This window comes from Strongylocentrotus purpuratus, unplaced genomic scaffold (assembly GCF_000002235.5).
Source record: "Strongylocentrotus purpuratus isolate Spur 01 unplaced genomic scaffold, Spur_5.0 spur5_scaffold_15, whole genome shotgun sequence".
In the NCBI taxonomy this organism is placed as follows: domain Eukaryota; kingdom Metazoa; phylum Echinodermata; class Echinoidea; order Camarodonta; family Strongylocentrotidae; genus Strongylocentrotus; species Strongylocentrotus purpuratus.
The window spans coordinates 20,549,139-20,572,590 of record NW_022145600.1 but is presented as its reverse complement, the minus strand read 5'-3'; the positions used below and the strand labels follow the sequence as shown (position 1 = coordinate 20,572,590).

At 39.4% G+C, this 23,452-nt stretch overlaps 1 long non-coding RNA gene across 1 annotated transcript; it reads left to right on the top strand.

Moving 5' to 3' along the window:
- The first annotated feature begins 1,113 nt into the window (after positions 1-1,113).
- On the top strand, positions 1,114-4,824 carry LOC115924080. Its single transcript, XR_004064173.1, has 6 exons — positions 1,114-1,361; positions 1,783-2,015; positions 2,289-2,510; positions 2,784-3,005; positions 3,421-3,653; positions 4,678-4,824. It is a non-coding gene; the product is annotated as an uncharacterized LOC115924080 (long non-coding RNA).
- The last annotated feature ends 18,628 nt before the right edge of the window (positions 4,825-23,452 follow it).

Genomic DNA, 23,452 nt, shown 5'->3' with positions numbered 1-23,452 from the left:
TTTTAAACCTAGGAAAATCTGTGGTTCGCTGGCTTCTGACGTGAACAAAACCAAGCCACCAAACTCTTGAACATCTCAGGCAATGTGAACACTCCCTGTACCGTGGAGGAGTCCAAGTCTACCCCCCTCAAGTTCTTGATTGAGAAGCACGCTGGTGGTGTAGAGGGGGGTTGGGATAACCTCTTAGCTGTCAACCCAGGGGGTTCATGTACTTCTATGATCCCTAAAGAGTGAGTATTAGAGGGATTAGTGAGGTAACTGACGGGTGGTTATCTCATCAACTCGGCTCTCAATTAACATAAGAAAAAGAGGATCATGGGGGACCAATAGGCACCGCTTAGGCATTGTTATCTATATAGAGGGAGCAAGTAGCTACAAGTAGTACTGTGGGTAGCGTGGCCTTTTGGTTTTGGTTTTTGATTAGTCGTGGACACCAATTCCTAAATTAAGGATCAAGATTATCGATGACATTATATTTTAAACCTAGGAAAATTATTATTTTTCAACATAAGAATTGATTATCAAAATTATGCTAATGATAATGGTTGAATTTGTAAATATGCATAATCCTGTCAATAAGCATCTTTGCAGGAACTTTGAGAATTTTCAATCTCTATTTTTTCCCCGTTCTGCTAACTTTCAGATCATCTGCAGGAGGGGAGCTCTGTGGTTCGCTGGCTTCTGACGTGAACAAAACCAAGCCACCAAACTCTTCAACATCTCAGGCAATGTGAACACCCCCTGTACCGTGGATGAGTCCAAGTCTATCCCCCTCAAGTTCTTGATTGAGAAGCACGCTGGTGGTGTAGAGGGGGGTTGGGATAACCTCTAAGCTGTTAACCGAGGGGGTTCATGTACTTCTATGATCCCTAAAAAGTGAGTATTAGAGGGATTAGTGTGGTCACGGACGGGTGGTTATTTCATCAACTTGGCTCTCATTTAACATAAGAAAAAGAGGATCATGGGGGACCAATGGGCACCGCTTAGGTATTGTTTTCTATATAGAGGGAGCAAGTAGTACTGTGGGTAGTGTGGCCTTTTGCTTTCGGTTTTTGATTAGTCAATTATATTATGAACTGGCAATGGATGCACTATCACTGGTAACCTGCCTGTTATGCTTACTTTCATATCATCTGCAGGAGGGGAGCTCTGTGGTTCGCTGGCTTCTGACGTGAACAAAACCAAGCCACCAAACTCTTCAACATTTCAAGCAATGTGAACACCCCTTGTACCGTGGAGGAGTCCAAGTCTATCCCCCTCAAATTCTTGATTGAGAAGCACGCTGGTGGTGTAGAGGGGGGTCGGGATAACCTCTTAGCTGTCAACCCAGGGGGTTCATGTACTTCTATGATCCCTAAAGAGTGAGTATTAGAGGGATTAGTGTGGTCACTGACGGGTGGTTATTTCATCAACTCGGCTCTCAATTAACATAAGAAAAGAGGATCATGGGGGACCAATGGGCACCGCTTAGGCATTGTTTTCTATATAGAGGGAGCAAGTAGCTACAAGTAGTACTGTGGGTAGTGTGGCCTTTTGCTTTTGGTTTTTGATTTGTCGTGGACACTGATTCCTAAATTAAGGATCAAGATTATCGTTGACATTATATTTTAAAGTTTTTAAACCTAGGAAAATTATTATTTTTCAACATAAGAATTGATTATCAAAATTATGCTAATGATAATGGTTGAATTTGTAAATATGCATAATCTTGTCAATAAGCATCTTTGCAGGAACTTTGAGAATTTTCAATCTCTAATTTTTCCCTGTTTTGCTAACTTTCAGATCATCTGCAGGAGGGGAGCTCTGTGGTTCGCTGGCTTCTGACGTGAACAAAACCAAGCCACCAAACTCTTCAACACCTCAGGCAATGTGAACACCCCCTGTACCATGGAGGAGTCCAAGTCTATCCCCCTCAAGTACTTGATTGAGAAGCACGCTGGTGGTGAAGAGGGGGGTTGGGATAACCTCTTAGCTGTCAACCCAGGGGGTTCATGTACTTCTATGATCCCTAAAGAGTGAGTATTAGAGGGATTAGTGTGGTCACGGACAGGTGGTTATTTCATCAACTCGGCTCTCAATTAACATAAGAAAAAGAGGATCATGGGGGACCAATGGGCACCGCTTAGGCATTGTTTTCTATATAGAGGGAGCAAGTAGCTACAAGTAATACTGTGGGTTGTGTGGCCTTTTGCTTTCGGTTTTTGATTAGTCAATTATATTATGAACTGGCAATGGATGCACTACCACTGGTAACCTGCCTGTTATGCTAACTTTCATATCATCTGCAGGAGGGGAGCTCTGTGGTTCGCTGGCTTCTGACGTGAACAAAACCAAGCCACCAAACTCTTCAACATCTCGGGCAATGTGAACACCCCTTGTACCGTGGAGGAGTCCAAGTCTATCCCCCTCAAGTTCCTGATTGAGAAGCACGCTGGTGGTGTAGAGTGGGGTCGGGATAACCTCTTAGCTGTCAACCAAGGGGGTTCATGTACTTCTATGATCCCTAAAGAGTGAGTATTAGAGGGATTAGTGTGGTCACGGACGGGTGGTGATTTCATCAACTCGGCTCTCAATTGACATAAGAAAAAGAGGATCATGGGGGACCAATGGGCACCGCTAAGGCATTGTTTTCTATATAGAGGGAGCAAGTAGCTACAAGAAGTAGTGTGGGTAGTTTGGCCTTTTGCTTTCGGTTTTTGATTAGTCAATTATAATATGAACTGGCAATGGATGCACTATCACTGGTAACCTGCCTGTTATGCTAACTTTCATATCATCTGCAGGAGGGGAGCTCTGTGGTTCGCTGGCTTCTGACGTGAACAAAACCAAGCCACCAAACTCTTCAACATCTCAGGCAATGTGAACACCCCTTGTACCATGGAGGAGTCCAAGTCTATCCCCCTCAAGTTCTTGATTGAGAAGCACGCTGGTGGTGTAGAGGGGGGTTGGGATAACCTCTTAGCTGTCAACCCAGGGGGTTCATGTACTTCTATGATCCCTAAAGAGTGAGTATTAGAGGGATTAGTGAGGTAACTGACGGGTGGTTATTTCATCAACTTGGCTCTCAATTAACATAAGAAAAAAGGGGATCATGGGGGACCAATGGGCACCGCTTAGGCATTGTTTTCTATATAGAGGGAGCAAGTAGCTACAAGTAGTACTGTGGGTAGTGTGGTCTTTTGGTTTTTGGTTTTTGATTTGTCGTGGACACCGATTCCTAAATTAAGGATCAAGATTATCGTTGACATTATATTTTAAACCTAGGAAAATTATTATTTTTCAACATAAGAATTGATTATCAAAATTATGCTAATGATAATGGTTGAATTTGTAAATATGCATAATCCTGTCAATAAGCATCTTTGCAGGATCTTTGAGATTTTTCAATCTCTATTTCTTCCCCGTTCTGCTAACTTTCAGATCATCTGCAGGAGGGGAGCTCTGTGGTTCGCTGGCTTCTGACGTGAACAAAACCAAGCTACCAAACTCTTCAATATCTCAGGCAATGTGAACACCCCTTGTACCGTGGAGGAGTCCAAGTCTATCCCCCTCAAGTACTTGATTGAGAAGCACGCTGGTGGTGTAGAGGGGGGTTGGGATAACCTCTTAGCTGTCAACCCAGGGGGTTCATGTACTTCTATGATCCCTAAAGAGTGAGTATTAGAGGGATTAGTGTGGTCACTGACGGGTGGTTATTTCATCAACTCGGCTCTCAATTAACATAAGAAAAAGAGGATCATGGGGGACCAATGGGCACCGCTTAGGCATTGTTTTCTATATAGAGGGAGCAAGTAGCTACAAGTAGTACTGTGGGTAGTGTGGCCTTTTGCTTTCGGTTTTTGATGAGTTAATTATATTATGAACTGGCAATGGATGCAGTATCACAGGTAACCTGCCTGTTATTTGATTAGAAAAAATAATTGAATATTAAATCACGAGTACACATGTTGTACATATTATGCAATAAAATTAACTTTGATGGGGATGCTGTGTAAGTTTAAGATCAAGAGAGCAAGTGACTTTACTGACTCCTTGTGAAATTTGTAAAGGTTTTGTTTATGCAAAATTTGCTAGTTTTACAGTATTACTTCTCTCCAAAAAGAGGAATACTCAAAACGTGTAATCAAGATGAACTATACTATATGATGTTATGGTGTTATATGTCAACAAATGACCAAGAAGGTTGTAGAGAGAGAGGGGGGGAGGGGGGGGGGGGGGTTGTAAAACTGTAATACTGATGACAATTAATGAAAAGTTTTGTTTTTGTTTTCTTTTTTAATAGTAAGGTTATAGGTGTAAGAACAGTCAGAAACATTGTTATGATATACTATAACAGTAGCAATTCACAACTTTATGCTTCTCATTTCATTCCTACGAATCAATTTGTTGTCATCTCACAGTGTATTATTATAATGATATAATAATAATGTCAACACTTATAATATGCGCCATTATCTATCATGGTGCAGTGAAAGGAAAATAGAAAATAAAGAAGAATATGAGATAATTGTATTTCAGTTATTTTGCTGTTCCTCAAAACAACTTTTTATTGCAAATTGATTTTACTTTAGATCAAACACGTACATGGTTGTAGAAAATGAAAGCAAAAATGAAATGCAAAAAATAATGAAGTGGAAATTAATAGCACACACCTTTTTTTCTTTTCTTCTATTGCAGGTACCTCATTTTACATCTTTGGTAGATGGATGGCTCTTTGCACTTTGACCAATGAGCTTATCTATATTTCATCTATCAAGCACCGATGATTTGATATTATCTCCAGCAATGCAATAATTGAATAAACCAACCTCACACAACTGATAATGGCACTGTGACTAATTTATTTTTATGCATTTTTTTCTGTAATACTTGTTATGAGTAAATTAAAATTGCATGATTTAAAAACCACTAAAATGTATACAATATTTATGAGAAAAACATCTATAAAAGAATAGAAGTGGTAGAATGGCATGGAAATGAGAGAAACATTTATGAAAGAAAGATGTGAATATGAAAAAGAAAGAATACATAAATAGAATTACATTGAAAAGAAGATAGATGAATGACAGGGAAAATAACAAGAGTAAATGAGAGATAGAAGTGTGTGTGTGGAGGGGGGAGGGGTGACAACGGCAATTTAAACGGGATAACCTTGCTATCCATAAGGATCATTATTCATAAATGGCTTTATTCATAATGCACTTCTACCATATACTAGCAAACTGCTATTCATATTGCAAAAACAGGTTGCTATTTATAATATACATAAGGACCACTATCCACAAGGGTCACTATAAGGGAAAGGGACATAATGAATATTCATAGTTTGGATAAAGGACCAATTTTCATAAGGGTCACTCATCACTATTCATAATTTGACTAAGGGGTATTCATAAAATACTGACCCCTTTGTTAAATTATGAGCATCAACACCCTCAATTTTTTATTTATAGGAAAGCGCACCTGTGTTCTATTATGAATAACGACCCCTTTACTCCTTTAGAATTAGCGACCTATTGAAAAATAAGTCCTTTTTTAAATTATGAAAGTAACCTCAATAGTATTGTGAATAGCGACCCTTTTATCATATAATTGTGACCCCTTATTTCTAATATGAATTATTTATTTGTGATAAAGACCCTTATAAATAGTGATCCCATATTTTAGTTGGGAACAGTAAACCTTATGAATAGAGAGCTTTATGTGTAATGATCCTTCTGAATAGCCAGCGGACCCTCATTTTTGAGGGAAATTTGGATTATTTGAGTAGCCTCGTTGATAGGAACTTTAAATCTTTAATTCTTATTATACAACCAGGGGCAATTCTTTTGTAGACTATAAAACATAAAGATAAGAAAAAGATGAAAATAAGAATTAACAAAAATAAGCAAGACAAAAATAAAAATAGAAAAGGATGAAACAAAAACAATTAAGGTGAAGAAGAAGGAAAAAGATATATTAACAAAAGGACATGTACAAAGAGGAGACGATAGAGGGATACAAACTATGGCTGCTGACAGATACGTACAAAAAGATAGAATTATGAAAACAGGAAAATGAAGAAAGATCGAAGAAAGCTAGGTGTTAGAATTTGATGACAATAAAAATAACATCCTGAAAGTAAACATAGAGAAATATATAGAAAGAGAACATAAATAAATAAAAAGCCAAAATCAGAAGGATGCATGAAATTAAGCAAAAAATAATAATAGGAAATGATATGATAGGGAAACATACTGATAAAGAAATAATAAAAGAAACAATGTAAATTGATCGATTAAACCAGACAATACCAAAATGGTAGTAAGAGAAAATAAAACTTGAAACGCTAAAGAGATTGAGTGAAGAATGACATGAAGAAAGATAGCTATAGAACACTCTTATTGGAAAATGAATGGGAGCTGTGAGTGATATTTGTTACATGTATGTAATTATATTGATACGCAACAACACGCATCTCCATACACAATGGTCAACTACATGCAACGGCCCGAAACGGACAAATAGCGCCTGTATGGACGGGTTGCATGGGAAAGAACCTAGAAAGGGCTCGCAAGCACTGCGTGCAAAAACCAATGGGATTTGGTGCATGTTCGTCATTGCAATAAAGATCGTTCTGGGGGCCAAAAACGTGAACCCGATATGCCCCATAGACAATGCGTGTAATGCATGGGCGGAAAACGTACAGGATCTGTATTATGAACGGAGTTAAATTGTTTTTTCTCTCTCTCTTTATGCCTCTTTATGGGCCGTATTTGGTATCATTAGAAAGAGAATTTCATGGTTGTTATTGTAAACTACTCTTTTTTTTTTCTATGATAATCCTATCGAAACACGTGATGTAAAATAGATTATATGACAAAATGGCGTCTTAAATAGCCACCTTGACCAATTTCAAAAATCCGGCCATGAGGTGCCCTGCGTATTGGAACTCTGCATGTCACTGCAAATTTTCAAGGAAAAAAAAGTTCGTTTAAGGGGCGAAAAGCAGTCTGAAAAAAATTACGTCTTAGCCGATACGTGTTACATTCGGGCGGAAACTCGGCGGAATTCGTGTAGTGACCTTTGTTCAAATGCGATGTACTCACAATTTTTTGTGTGAACATATACAATACTTGGTATCATTCGAAAGGGCACTTCATTGCGGTCAGTTTGACACCACTGCTATGTGCGCGCAATGTATTGCACGCATTAAACGCGCTATTACGTAATGCATAGTAAATTCATCATTTTTGGCGATAACTTTGCGCTGACATATTCGAATTTTACCAAACTTGGCAAACAGTTGTCACGTATATGGATACATATGTCTGCCAAGTTTCATTGATGTAGGTATAAAGATCGCCATTTTAGAGCAAGTTGAAGTTATTTTGGAATTTTCTGGAAAATGGCAAATTTGGAGGGCATTTTTCTCAAATTTGGTCAGTGATAGGGTATATAATTTTGTATATGGCTGGAAAGGGCATATCTTCAAGTATCTAAATCCAAAAAAGGGTACGGGTTTGCCAAGCCATAATGGAGATACGGCCAGAGAAAGAAAGCCAATTCCCAGAACTTTAGAGGGCGCTATTTATGTTTTGCAAAGTCATTGGAGCGTGAAATTTGGCATGGCTATGTGCAATTATAAGATAAAGATACTGTGTGATTTAAACACAAAACGGAATTTATGTGAGAAAGTTATGGCAGTTTTAGATTATTTAGGGGTCAATTTTTCAAGAATTTGAGAGATTGTTGACGAAGACGGTTTCAGATTTGAATTTTGAGTATGAAGATGGCATTTTGAAGGGCAGGTTATACGTCGCAGATGAAAGGACGTCTCTTAGACTATCTAGAGTAATTTGTTACAAGTTTGTAGGATCTAGGATAGTGGAGATAGGAAGGAAAATAGAAAGGCCTTAAAATGGACCAGAAACGGACAAAATGGCGCCTGGACGTTTACGCATGAGTGATTTCAGAAAACGAAAAAGTAGGTGACCTAGATTTGATATCAGAGATTACGCCTACGAAGTTTGAAAGGAAAAGGACATGAGGAAAGCACCTGGATAGGAATAACAAGCACTACGTGCAAAGCGAGTGGGATTCCGGACGACAAGAAGAGGAAGACTAGAAATGCAATCGTGTCACAACGATGTGCGTGCAATGACGCCGTGTTTCTACGTGTCGAACGAAAGAGCTTCTCTCGGACTATCCAGAGCAATTTGTACGAAGTCTTTAGCTTCTGTAATATTGGAGACAGGTAGGGCGAAAGAAAGGCCTCAATAGTGACCTTGATGGGATGGTATGACTATGCCTACGATGTTTGAAAGAAATTGGGATAGGGGAAACAACCTAGAAAGGGCTCGCAAGCACTGCGTGCAAAAACAAATGGGATTAGTTGCACGTTCGTCATTGCAATCAAGATCGTTCTAGGGGTCAAAAGCGTGAACCCGATTTGCCCCATAGACAATGCGTGTAATGCATGGGCGGAAAACGTAGAGGATCTGTATTATGACCGGAGTTAAATTGTTTTTTCTCTCTCTCTTTATGTCTCTTTATGGGCCGTATATGGTATCATTGGAAAGAGAATTTCATGGTCGTTATTGTAAACTACTCTCTTTTTTTCTATGATAATCCTATCGAAACATGTGATGTAAAATAGATTTAAAGGACAAAATGGCGTCTTAAATGGCCCCCTTGACCAATTTCAAAAATCCGGCCACGAGGTGCCCTGCGTATTGCATCTCGGAATGTCATTGCAAATTTTCAAGGAAAAAAAAGGATGTTTAGGGGGCGAAAAGTAGTCTGAAAAAAATGACGTCATGGCCGATAAGTGTTATAATCGGGCGGAATTCGTATAGTGACCCTTGTTCAAATGCGATTTACTCACAATTTTCTGTGTAAACATATACCATACTTGGTATCATTCGAAAGGGCACTTCATTGCGGTCAGTTTGACACCATTGTCATCTGCACGCAATGTACTGCACGCATTAAAGGCGCTATTACGTAATGCATAGTAAATTCATCATTTTTGGCGATAACTTTGCGCTGACATATTCGAATTTTACCAAACTTGGTAAACAGTTGTCACGTATATGGATACATATGTCTGCAAAGTTTCATTGATGTAGGTATAACGATCGCCATTTTAGAGCAAGTTGAAGTTATTTCTCAATTTTCTTGAAAATGGCTTATTTGGAGGGCAATTTTCTCAAATTTGGTCAGTGATAGGGTATATAATTTTGTATATGGCTAGAAAGGGGATATCTTCAAGTATCTAAATCCAAAAAAGGGTACGGGTTTGCCAAGCCATAATGGAGATACGGCCACAGAAAGAAAGCCAATTCCCATAACTTTAGAGGGCGCTAATTATATTTTGCAAAGCCATTGGAGCGTGAAATTTGGCATGGCTATGTGCAATTGTCAGATAAAGATACTGTGAAATTTAAATATAAAACGGAATTTATATGAGAAAGTTAAGGCAGTTTTAGATTTTTTAGGGGTCAATTTTTCAAGAATTTTAAAGATTTTTGACCGAGTCGGTTTCAGATTTGAATTTTGAGGACGAAGATGGCATTTTGAAGGTCAAGTTATACGTCGCAGATAAAAGAACATCTCTTAGACTATCTAGAGGAATTTGTTAGGATTGTGTAGGATCTAGGATAATGGAGATAGGAAGGAAGAAAGAAAGGTCTTAAAATGGACCAGAAACGGACAAAATGGCGCCTGGACGGTTATGCATGAGTGATTTCGAGAATCGAAGAAGTAGGTGACCTTGATGAGATGTTAGAGACTATGCCTATGAAATTTGAAAGGAAAAGGACATGAGGAAAGCACCTAACTAGGAATAACAAGCACTACGTGCAAAACGAATGGGATTCCGGACGACAAGAAGAAGAAGAGGAAGAAGAGGAAGAAGAAGTAAGAATATTAATAAGAAGAATGTGAACGAAAACAAGGCAATGACGAAGGTCGTCATTGCAACTAGAAATGCAATCGTGTCAGAACGATGTGCGTGCAATGACGCCGTGTTTCTACGTGTCAAACGAAAGAGCTTCTCTCGGACTATCCAGAGCAATTTGCACGAAGTCTGTAGCTTCTGTGATATTGGAGATAGGTAGGGCGAAAGAAAGGCATCAACAGTGACCTTGATGGGATGGTACTATGCCTACGATGTTTGAAAGAAATTGGGATAGGGGAAAGAACCTAGAAAGGGCTCGCAAGCACTGCGTGCACAAACCAATGGGATTTGGTGCATGTTTGACACAGCAATCAAGTTCGTTCTGGGGGCCAAAAGCGTGAACCCGATATGCCCCATAGACAATGCGTGTAATGAATGGGCGGAAAATGCAGGATCTGTATTATGGCCGGAGTTAAATTGTTTTTTCTCTCTCTCTTTACGTCTCTTTATGGGCCGTATTTGGTATCATTAGAAAGAGAATTTCATGGTTGTTATTGTAAACCACTCTCTTTTTTTTCTATGATAATCCTATCGAAACACGTGATGTAAAATAGATGTATAGGACAAAATGGCGTCTTAAATGGCCCCCTTGACCAATTTCAAAAATCCGGCCAAGAGGTGCCCTGCGTATTGGAACTCGGCATGTCCCTGCAAATTTTCAAGGAAAAAAAAGGACGTTTAAGGGGCGAAAAGCAGTCTGAAAAAATGACGTCCTAGCCGAAACGTGTTAGGTTCGGGCGGAAACTCGGCGGAATTCGTGTAGTGATCTTTGTTCAAATGCGATTTACTCACAATTTTATGTGTGAACATATATAATACTTGGTATCATCCGAAAGGGCACTTCATTGCGGTCAGTTTGACACCATTGTTAACTGCGCGCAATGTATTGCGCGCATTGAACGCGCTATTACGTAATCCATAGAAAATTCATCATTTTTGGCGATAACTTTGCGCTGACATATTCGAATTTTACCAAACTTTATAAACAGTTGTCACGTATATGGATACATATGTCTGCAAAGTTTCATTGATGTAGGTATAACGATCGCCATTTTAGAGCAAGTTGAAGTTATTTCTCAATTTTCTTGAAAATGGCGAATTTGGAGGGCAATTTTCTCAAATTTGGTCAGTGATAGGGTATATAATTTTGTATATGGCTGGAAAGGGCATGTCTTCAAGTATCTAAATCCAAAAAAGGGTACGGGTTTGCCAAGCCATTATGGATATACGGCCACAGACAGAAAGCCAATTCCCAGAACTTTAGAGGGCGCTATTTATGTTGTGCAAAGCCATTGGAGCGTGAAATTTGGCATGGCTATGTGCAATTATGAGATAAAGATACTGTGAGATTTAAATACAAAACGGAATTTATATGAGAAAGTTATGGCAGTTTTAGATTATTTAGGGGTCCATTTTTCAAGAACTTGAGAGATTTTTGACGGAGTCGGTTTTAGATTTGAATTTCGAGTATGAAGATGGCATTTTGAAGGTCAAGTCATCCGTCGCAGATGAAAGAACATCTCTCATACTATCTAGAGGAATTTGTTAGAAGTTTGTAGGATCTGTGATAGTGGAGATAGGAAGGAAGATATAAAGGCCTTAAAATGGACTAGAAACGGACAAAATGGCGCCTGGACGGTCATGCATGAGTGATTTCGAAAATCGAAAAAGTAGGTGACCTTGATGAGATGCTAGAGATGATGCCTACGAAATTTGAAAGGAAAAGGACTTGAGGAAAGGACCTGGATAGGAATAACAAGCACTACGTGCAAAGCGAATGGGATTCCGGACGACAAGAAGAGGAAGAAGAAGTAAGAATATTAATAATGTGAACGAAAACAAGGCAATGACGAAGGTTCGTCATTGCAATGACGAAGGTTCGTCATTGCAACTAGAAATGCAATCGTGTCACAACGATGTGCGTGCAATGACGCCGTGTTTCTACGTGTCGAACGAAAGAGCTTCTCTCGGACTATCCAGAGCAATTTGTACGAAGTCTTTAGCTTCTGTAATATTGGAGACAGGTAGGGCGAAAGAAAGGCCTCAACAGTGACCTTGATGGGATGGTATTGACTATGCCTACGCTGTTTGAAAGAAATTAGGATAGGGGAAAGAACCTAGAAAGGGCTCGCAAGCACTGCGTGCAAAAACAAATGGGATTAGTTGCATGTTCGTCATTGCAATCAAGATCGTTCTAGGGGTCAAAAGCGTGAACCCGATTTGCCCCATAGACAATGCGTGTAATGCATGGGCGGAAAACGTAGAGGATCTGTATTATGACCGGAGTTAAATTGTTTTTTCTCTCTCTCTTTATGTCTCTTTATGGGCCGTATATGGTATCATTGGAAAGAGAATTTCATGGTCGTTATTGTAAACTACTCTTTTTTTTTCTATGATAATCCTATCGAAACATGTGATGTAAAATAGATTTAAAGGATTAAATGGCGTCTTAAATGGCCCCCTTGACCAATTTTAAAAATCCGGCCACGAGGTGCCCTGCGTATTGCATCTCGGAATGTCATTGCAAATTTTTCAAGGAAAAAAAAGGATGTTTAGGGGGCGAAAAGTAGTCTGAAAAAAATGACGTCATGGCCGATAAGTGTTATAATCGGGTGGAATTCGTATAGTGACCTTTGTTCAAATGCGATGTACTCACAATTTCCTGTGTGAACATATACAATACTTGGTATCATTCGAAAGGGCACTTCATTGCGGTCAGTTTGACACCACTGTTATGTGCGCGCAATGTATTGCACGCATTAAACGCGCTATTACGTAATGCATAGTAAATTCATCATTTTTGGCGATAACTTTGCGCTGACATATTCGAATTTTACCAAATTTGGCGAACAGTTGTCACGTATATGGATACATATGTCTGCCAAGTTTCATTGATGTAGGTATAAAGATCGCCATTTTAGAGCAAGTTGAAGTTATTTTGGAATTTTCTGGAAAATGGCGAATTTGGAGGGCATTTTTCTCAAATTTGGTCAGTGATAGGGTATATAATTTTGTATATGGCTGGAAAGGGCATATCTTCAAGTATCTAAATCCAAAAAAGGGTACGGGTTTGCCAAGCCATAATGGAGATACGGCCAGAGAAAGAAAGCCAATTCCCAGAACTTTAGAGGGCGCTATTTATGTTTTGCAAAGTCATTGGAGCGTGAAATTTGGCATGGCTATGTGCAATTATAAGATAAAGATACTGTGTGATTTAAACACAAAACGGAATTTATATGAGAAAGTTATGGCAGTTTTAGATTATTTAGGGGTCAATTTTTCAAGAATTTGAGAGATTGTTGACGAAGACGGTTTCAGATTTGAATTTTGAGTATGAAGATGGCATTTTGAAGGGCAGGTTATACGTCGCAGATGAAAGGACGTCTCTTAGACTATCTAGAGTAATTTGTTACAAGTTTGTAGGATCTAGGATAGTGGAGATAGGAAGGAAAATAGAAAGGCCTTAAAATGGACCAGAAACGGACAAAATGGCGCCTGGACGTTTACGCATGAGTGATTTCAGAAAACGAAAAAGTAGGTGACCTAGATTTGATATCAGAGATTACGCCTACGAAGTTTGAAAGGAAAAGGACATGAGGAAAGCACCTGGATAGGAATAACAAGCACTACGTGCAAAGCGAGTGGGATTCCGGACGACAAGAAGAGGAAGAAGAAGTAAGAATACTAGACCTGCAATCGTGGCACAACGATATGCGTGCAATGACGGGCGATTAGGCACTAACGGTCGTCTATACTAACATAATTATCAACAGTATAATATGGTGTCTAAAATGGAATTAACTCACAATTTTGTGTGTGAACATATATAATACTTGGTATCATCCAAAAGGAAACTTCATTGCGGTCAGTTTGACACCATTGTCATCTGTGCGCAATGTACTGCACGCAATTAAACGTGCTATTACGTAATGTATAGTAAATTCATCATTTTGGGCGATAACTTTGCGCTGACGTCATTGAAATTTACTAAACTTGGCGGACAGTTGTTACGTATATTAATACATGTGTCTGCTAAGTTTCATTGTTGTGGGTATAATGATGCCAATTTTAGAGCAAGTTGAAGTTATTTCGGAATTTTCGTGAAAATGGCGAAATTGGAGGGCAATTTTCTCAAATTTGGTCAGTGTTAGGGTATATCATTTTGTATATGGATGGAAAGGGCATATGTTTAAGTATCTAAATCCAAAAAAGGGTACGGGATTGCCAAGACACAATAGAGATACGGCCACAGAAAGAAAGCCAAGTCCAAGAACTTTAGAGGGCGCTATTTATGTTTTGCATAGTTATTGGAGCGTGAAATTAGGCATGGCTATGCGCAATTGTAAGATAAGGATACGATGAGATTTAAAAACAAAACGGAATTTATATGAAAAAGTTATGGCAGTTCTAGATTTATAGGGGTCAATTTTTCAAGAATTTGAGAGATTTTTGATAGAGTCAGTTTCGGATTTAAATTTTGAGTACAAAGATGGCATTATGAAGGTCAAGTTATATGTCGCAGATGAAAGAACATCTCTTAGACTATCTAAAGGAATTTGTTAGAAGTTTGTAGGATCTAGGATAGTGGAGATAGGAAGGAAGAAAGAAAGGCCTACAAATGGACCAGAAACGGACAAAATGGCGCCTGGATGGTTATGCATGAGTGATTTCGAAAAACGAAAGAGTAGGTGACCTTGATGAGATGCTAGAGACTATGCCTATGAAATTTGAATGGAATTGGACATGAGAAAAGCACCTAACTAGGAATAACAAACACTACGTGCAAAACGAATGCGATTTCCTGGGAAGAAGAAGAAGAAGAATACTAGAAATGCAATCGTGTCACAACGATGTGCGTGCAATGACGCCATGTTTCTACTTGTCAAACGAAGGAGCTACTCTCGGACTATCCAGAGCAATATGTACGAAGTCTGTAGCTTCTGTGATAGTGGAGATAGTTAGGGCGAAAGAAAGGTCACCAAAACGGCCCGAAACGGAAAAAATGGTGCCTGGACGGTAACGCATGAGGGTTTCCGGAGAACGAATAATTCAGTAACCTTGAAGGAATGCTAGAGACTACGCCTACGAATTTTGAAGGGAATTGGAGTAGAGGAAGGGATCTCGAAAGGGCTCGCAGGCACTGCGTGCAAAACCAATAGGACTTGGTGCATGATGAACATGTTGCGACGCGTGCTTTGGCACGAACGGCCGCCCATACTAACACAACCGAATAACAGTCTTAAAAATGACGTCATTGCCGAAACGTGTTATAATAGGGCGGAAACTCGGCGGAATTCGTATAGTGACCCTTGTTCAAATGCGATTTACTCACAATTTTCTGCGTGAACATATACCATACTTGGTATCATTCGAAAGGGCACTTCAGTGCGGTCAGTTTGAAACCGTTGTCATCTGCGCAAAACATACTGCACGCATCAAACGCGCTATTACGTAAAGCATAGTAAATTCATCATTTTTGGCGATAACTTGGCGAAGAGGGCATTACAATTGACTAAACTTAGCAGACAGTTGTCACGTACATGGATACATGTGTCTGCCAAGTTTCATTGATGTAGGAATAAAGATCGCCGGTTTAGAGCAAGTTGAAGTCATTTCTCAATTTTCTTGAAAAATGCATATTTGGAGGGCATTTTTCGCAAAGTAGGTCAGCGTTGGGGTATATAATTTTGTATATGGCTGGAAAGGACATATGTTTAAGTATCTAAATCCAAAAAAGGGTACGGGTCTGCCAAGCCATAATGGAGATACGGCCACAGAAAGAAATCCAATTCCCAGAACTTTAGAGGGCGGTATTCATGTTTTGCAAAGCCATTGGAGCGTGAAATTTTAGGGGGCTATGTGCGTTTATGAGATAAAGATACTGTGAGATTTAAATACAAAACGGAATTTATATGAGAAAGTTATGGCAGTTTTAGATTATTTAGGGGTCAATTTTTCAAGAATTTGAGAGGTTTTTGACGGAGTCGGTTTCAGATTTGAATTTTGAGTACCAAGATGGCATTTTGAAGGTCAGGTTATACGTCGCAGATTAAAGAACATCTCTTAGACTATCTAGAGGAATTTGTTAGAAGTTTGTAGGATCTAGGATAGTGGAGATAGGAAGGAAGATAGAAAGGCCTTAAAATGGACCAGAAACGGACAAAATGGCGCCTGGATGGTTATGCATGAGTGATTTCGAAAATCGAAAAAATGGGTGACCTTGATGAGATGCTAGAGATGATGCCTACGAAATTTGAAAGGAAAAGGACTTGAGGAAAGTACCTAACTAGGAATAACAAGCACTACGTGCAAAACGAATAGGATTCCGGACGACAAGAAGAAGAGGAAGAAGAAGTAAGAATATTAATAAGAAGAATGTGAACGAAAACAAGGCAATGACGAAGGTTCGTCATTGCAATTAATAATGTGAACGAAAACAAGGCAATGACGAAGGTTCGTCATTGCAATGACGAAGGTTCGTCATTGCAACTAGAAATGCAATCGTGTCACAACGATGTGCGTGCAATGACGCCGTGTTTCTACATGTCAAACGAAAGAGCTTCTCTCGGACTATCCAGAGCAATTTGCACGAAGTCTGTAGCTTCTGTGATATTGGAGATAGGTAGGGCGAAAGAAAGGCATCAACAGTGACCTTGATGGGATGGTACTATGCCTACGAAGTTTGAAAGAAATTGGGATAGGGGAAAGAACCTAGAAAGGGCTCGCAAGCACTGCGTGCACAAACCAATGGGATTTGGTGCATGTTTGACATTGCAATCAAGTTCGTTGTGGGGGCCAAAAGCGTGAACCCGATATGCCCCATAGACAATGCGTGTAATGAATGGGCGGAAAACGTGCAGGATCTGTATTATGGCCGGAGTTAAATTGTTTTTTCTCTCTCTCTTTACGTCTCTTTATTGGCCGTATTTGGTATCTTTAGAAAGAGAATTTCATGGTTGTTATTGTAAACCACTCTCTTTTTTTCTATGATAATCCTATCGAAACACGTGATGTAAAATAGATGTATAGGACAAAATGGCGTCTTAAATGGCCCCCTTGACCAATTTCAAAAATCCGGCCAAGAGGTGCCCTGCGTATTGGAACTCGCCATGTCACTGCAAATTTTCAAGGAAAAAAAAGGACGTTTAAGGGGCGAAAAGCAGTCTGAAAAAATGACGTCATAGCCGAAACGTGTTAGGTTCGGGCGGAAACTCGGCGGAATTCGTGTAGTGATCTTTGTTCAAATGCGATTTACTCACAATTTTCTGTGTGAACATATATAATACTTGGTATCATCCGAAAGGGCTCTTCATTGCGGTCATTTTGACACCATTGTTAACTGCGCTCAATGTATTGCGCGCATTGAACGCGCTATTACGTAATCCATAGTAAATTCATCATTTTGGGCGATAACTTTGCGCTGACATATTAGAATTTTACCAAACTTGGTAAACAGTTGTCACGTATATGGATACATATGTCTGCAAAGTTTCATTGATGTAGGTATAACGATCGCCATTTTAGAGCAAGTTGAAGTTATTTCTCAATTTTCTTGAAAATGGCGAATTTGGAGGGCAATTTTCTCAAATTTGGTCAGTGATAGGGTATATAATTTTGTATATGGCTGGAAAGGGCATATCTTCAAGTATCTAAATCCAAAAAAGGGTACGGGTCTGCCAAGCCATAATGGAGATACGGCCACAGAAAGAAAGCCAATTCCCAGAACTTTAGAGGGCGCTATTTATGTTTTGCAAAGTCATTGGAGCGTGAAATTTGGCATGGCTATGTGCAATTGTGAGATGAAGATACTGTAAGATTTAAATACAAAACGGAATTTATATGTGAAAGTTATGGCAGTTTTAGATTATTTAGGGGTCCATTTTTCAAGAACTTGAGAGATTTTTGACGGAGTCGGTTTTAGATTTGAATTTCGAGTATGAAGATGGCATTTTGAAGGTCAAGTCATATGTCGCAGATGAAAGAACATCTCTCAGACTATCTAGAGGAATTTGTTAGAAGTTTGTAGGTTTTAGGATAGTGGAGATAGGAAGGAAGATATAAAGGCCTTAAAATGGACCAGAAACGGACAAAATGGCGCCTGGACGGTCATGCATGAGTGATTTCGAAAATCGAAAAAGTAGGTGACCTTGATGAGATGCTAGAGATGATGCCTACGAAATTTGGAAGGAAATGGATATGATGAAGGCACCTAACTGGGAATAACAAGCACTACGTGCAAAACGAATGTGATTTCCGGACGATAAGGAATATACTAAGGAGAATATTAATGGGGCAGAATGTGAACGAAAACAAGGCAATGACGAAGGTTCGTCATTGCAACTAGAAATGCAATCGTGTCAGAACGATGTGCGTGCAATGACGCCGTGTTTCTACGTGTCAAACGAAAGAGCTTCTCTCGGACTATCCAGAGCAATTTGCACGAAGTCTGTAGCTTCTGTGATATTGGAGATAGGTAGGGCGAAAGAAAGGCATCAACAGTGACCTTGATGGGATGGTACTATGCCTACGAAGTTTGAAAGAAATTGGAATAGGGGAAAGAACCTAGAAAGGGCTCGCAAGCACTGCGTGCACAAACCAATGGGATTTGGTGCATGTTTGACATTGCAATCAAGTTCGGGGCCAAAAGCGTGAACCCGATATGCCCCATAGACAATGCGTGTAATGAATGGGCGGAAAACGCGCAGGATCTGTACTATGACCGGAGTTAAATTGTTTTTTCTCTCTCTCTTTACGTCTCTTTATGGGCCGTATTTGGTATCATTAGAAAGAGAATTTCATGGTTGTTATTGTAAATCACTCTCTTTTTTTCTATGATAATCCTATCGAAACACGTGATGTAAAATAGATGTATAGAACAAAATGGCGTCTTAAATGGTCCCCTCGACCAATTTCAAAAATCCGGCCAAGAGGTGCCCTGCGTATTGGAACTCGGCATGTCACTGCAAATTTTCAAGGAAAAAAAAGGACGTTTAAGGGGCGAAAAGCAGTCTGAAAAAATGACGTCATAGCCGAAACGTGTTAGGTTCGGGCGGAATCTCGGCGGAATTCGTGTAGTGATCTTTGTTCAAATGCGATTTACTCACAATTTTCTGTGTGAACATATATAATACTTGGTATCATCCGAAAGGGCACTTCATTGCGGTCAGTTTGACACCATTGTTAACTGCGCGCAATGTATTGCGCGCATTGAACGCGCTATTACGTAATCCATAGTAAATTTATCATTTTTGGCGATAACTTTGCGCTGACATATTCAAATTTTACCAAACTTGGTAAACAGTTGTCACGTATATGGATACATATGTCTGCAAAGTTTCATTGATGTAGGTATAACGATCGCCATTTTAGAGCAAGTTGAAGTTATTTCTCAATTTTCTTGAAAATGGCGAATTTGGAGGGCAATTTTCTCAAATTTGGTCAGTGATAGGGTATATAATTTTGTATATGGCTGGAAAGGGCATATCTTCAAGTATCTAAATCCAAAAAAGGGTACGGGTTTGCCAAGCCATTATGGAGAAACGGCCACAGACAGAAAGCCAATTCCCAGAACTTTAGAGGGCGCTATTTATGTTGTGCAAAGCCATTGCAGCGTGAAATTTGGCATGGCTATGTGCAATTATGAGATAAAGATACTGTGAGATTTAAATACAAAACGGAATTTATATGAGAAAGTTATGGCAGTTTTAGATTATTTAGGGGTCCATTTTTCAAGAACTTGAGAGATTTTTGACGGAGTCGGTTTTAGATTTGAATTTCGAGTATGAAGATGGCATTTTGAAGGTCAAGTCATCCGTCGCAGATGAAAGAACATCTCTCAGACTATCTAGAGGAATTTGTTAGAAGTTTGTAGGATCTAGGATAGTGGAGATAGGAAGGAAGATATAAAGGCCTTAAAATGGACCAGAAACGGACAAAATGGCGCATGGACGGTTATGCATGAGTGATTTCGAAAATCGAAGACGGTAGTGACCTGGATGAGATGTTAGAGATGATGCCTACGAAATCTGAAAGGAAAAGGACATGAGGAAAGCACCTAACTAGGAATAACAAGCACTACGTGCAAAGCGAATGGGATTCCGGACGACAAGAAGAAGAAGAGGAAGAGGAAGAAGAAGTAAGAATATTAATAAGAAGAATGTGAACGAAAACAAGGCAATGACGAAGGTTCGTCATTGCAACTAGAAATGCAATCGTGTCACAACGATGTGCGTGCAATGACGCCGTGTTTCTACGTGTCGAACGAAAGAGCTTCTCTCGGACTATCCAGAGCAATTTGTACGAAGTCTTTAGCTTCTGTAATATTGGAGACAGGTAGGGCGAAAGAAAGGCCTCAATAGTGACCTTGATGTGATGGTAGTGACTATGCCTACGATGTTTGAAAGAAATTGGGATAGGGGAAAGAACCTAGAAAGGGCTCGCAAGCACTACGTGCAAAAACAAATGGGATTAGTTGCATGTTCGTCATTGCAATCAAGATCGTTCTAGGGGTCAAAAGCGTGAACCCGATTTGCCCCATAGACAATGCGTGTAATGCATGGACGGAAAACGTACAGGATCTGTATTATGACCGGAGTTAAATTGTTTTTTCTCTCTCTCTTTATGCCTCTTTATGGGCCGTATATGGTATCATTGGAAAGAGAATTTCATGGTCGTTATTGTAAACTACTCTTTTTTTTTATATGATAATCCTATCGAAACATGTGATGTAAAATAGATTTAAAGGACAAAATGGCCTCTTAAATGGCCACCTTGACCAATTTCAAAAATCCGGCCAAGAGGTGCCCTGCGTATTGCATCTCGGAATGTCATTGCAAATTTTCAAGGAAAAAAAAGGATGTTTAGGGGGCGAAAAGTAGTCTGAAAAAATGACGTCATGGCCGATAAGTGTTATAATCGGGCGGAATTCGTATAGTGACCCTTGTTCAAATGCGATTTACTCACAATTTTCTGTGTAAACATATACCATACTTGGTATCATTCGAAAGGGCACTTCATTGCGGTCAGTTTGACACCATTGTCATCTGCACGCAATGTACTGCACGCATTAAAGGCGCTATTACGTAATGCATAGCAAATTCATCATTTTTGGCGATAACTTTGCAACGAGGGCATTACAATTTATTAAACTTGACAGACAGTTGTCACGTATATGGATACATATGTGTGCCAAGTTTCATTGGTGTAGATATAAAGATCGCCATTTTAGAGCAAGTTGAAGTTATTTTTGAATTTTCTTGAAAATGGCGAATTTGGAGGGCATTTTTCTCAAAGTCAGTCAGTGTAAGGGTATATAATTTTGTATATGGCTGGAAAGGGCATATCTTCAAGTATCTAAATCCAAAAAAGGGTACGGATTTGCCAAGCCATAATGGAGATACGGCCATAGAAAGAAAGCCAATTCCCAGAACTTTAGAGGGCGTTATTTACGTTTTGCAAAGCCATTAGAGCGTGAAATTTGGCATGGCTATGTGCAATCATGAGATAAAGATACTGTAAGATTTAAATACAAAACGGAATTTATATGAGAAAGTTATGGCAGTTTTAGATTATTTAGGGGTCATTTTTTCAAGAATTTGAGAGATTGTTGACGGAGACGGTTTCAGATTTGAATTTTGAGTATGAAGATGGCATTTTGAAGGGCAGGTTATACGTCGCAGATTAAAGAACATCTCTTAGACTATCTAGAGAAAAATGTTAGAAGTGTGTAGGATCTAGGATAGTGGAGATAGGAAGGAAGAAAGAAAGGCCTTAAAATGGACCAGGAACGGACAAAATGGCGCCTGGATGGTTATGCATGAGTGATTTCGAAAATCGAAAAAGTAGGTGACCTTGAAGAGATGTTAGAGACTATGCCTATGAAATTTGAAAGGAAATGGACATGGGGAAAGCACCTAACTAGGAATAACAAGCACTACGTGCAAAACGAATGTGATTTCCTGACGATACTAAGAAGACTAGAAATGCAATCGTGTCAGAACGATGTGCGTGCAATGACGCCGTGTTTCTACGTGTCAAACGAAAGAGCTTCTCTCGGACTATCCAGAGCAATTTGCACGAAGTCTGTAGCTTCTGTGATATTGGAGATAGGTAGGGCGAAAGAAAGGCATCAACAGTGACCTTGATGGGATGGTACTATGCCTACGAAGTTTGAAAGAAATTGGGATAGGGGAAAGAACCTAGAAAGGGCTCGCCAGCACTGCGTGCACAAACCAATGGGATTTGGTGCATGTTTGACATTGCAATCAAGTTCGTTCTGGGGGCCAAAAGCGTGAACCCGATATGCCCCATAGACAATGCGTGTAATGAATGGGCGGAAAACGTGCAGGATCTGTATTATGGCCGGAGTTAAATTGTTTTTTCTCTCTCTCTTTACGTCTCTTTATGGGCCGTATTTGGTATCATTAGAAAGAGAATTTCATGGTTGTTATTGTAAACCACTCTCTTTTTTTCTATGATAATCCTATCGAAACACGTGATGTAAAATAGATGTATAGGACAAAATGGCGTCTTAAATGGCCCCCTTGACCAATTTCAAAAATCCGGCCAAGAGGTGCCCTGCGTATTGGAACTCGGCATGTCACTGCAAAATTTCAAGGAAAAAAAAGGACTTTTAAGGGGCGAAAAGCAGTCTGAAAAAATGACGTCATAGCCGAAACGTGTTAGGTTCGGGCGGGACCTCGGCGGAATTCGTGTAGTGATCTTTGTTCAAATGCGATTTACTCACAATTTTCTGTGTGAACATATATAATACTTGGTATCATCCGAAAGGGCACTTCATTGCGGTCACTTTGACACCATTGTTAACTGCGCGCAATGTATTGCGCGCATTGAACGCGCTATTACGTAATCCATAGTAAATTCATCATTTTTGGCGATAACTTTGCGCTGACATATTCGAATTTTATTAAACTTTGTAAACAGTTGTCACGTATATGGATACATATGTCTGCAAAGTTTCATTGATGTAGGTATAACGATCGCCATTTTAGAGCAAGTTGAAGTTATTTCTCAATTTTCTTGAAAATGGCGAATTTGGAGGGCAATTTTCTCAAATTTGGTCAGTGATAGGGTATATAATTTTGTATATGGCTGGAAAGGGCATATCTTCAAGTATCTAAATCCAAAAAAGGGTACGGGTTTGCCAACCCATTATGGAGATACGGCCACAGAGAGAAAGCCAATTCCCAGAACTTTAGAGGGCGCTATTTATGTTGTGCAAAGTCATTGGAGCGTGAAATTTGGCATGGCTATGTGAAATTATAAGATAAAGATACTGTGAGATTTAAATACAAAACGGAATTTATATGAGAAAGTTATGGCAGTTTTAGATTATTTAGGGGTCCATTTTTCAAGAACTTGAGAGATTTTTGACGGAGTCGGTTTTAGATTTGAATTTCGAGTATGAAGATGGCATTTTGAAGGGCAGGTTATGTGTCGCAGATGAAAGAACATCTCTCAGACTATCTAGAGGAATTTGTTAGAAGTTTGTAG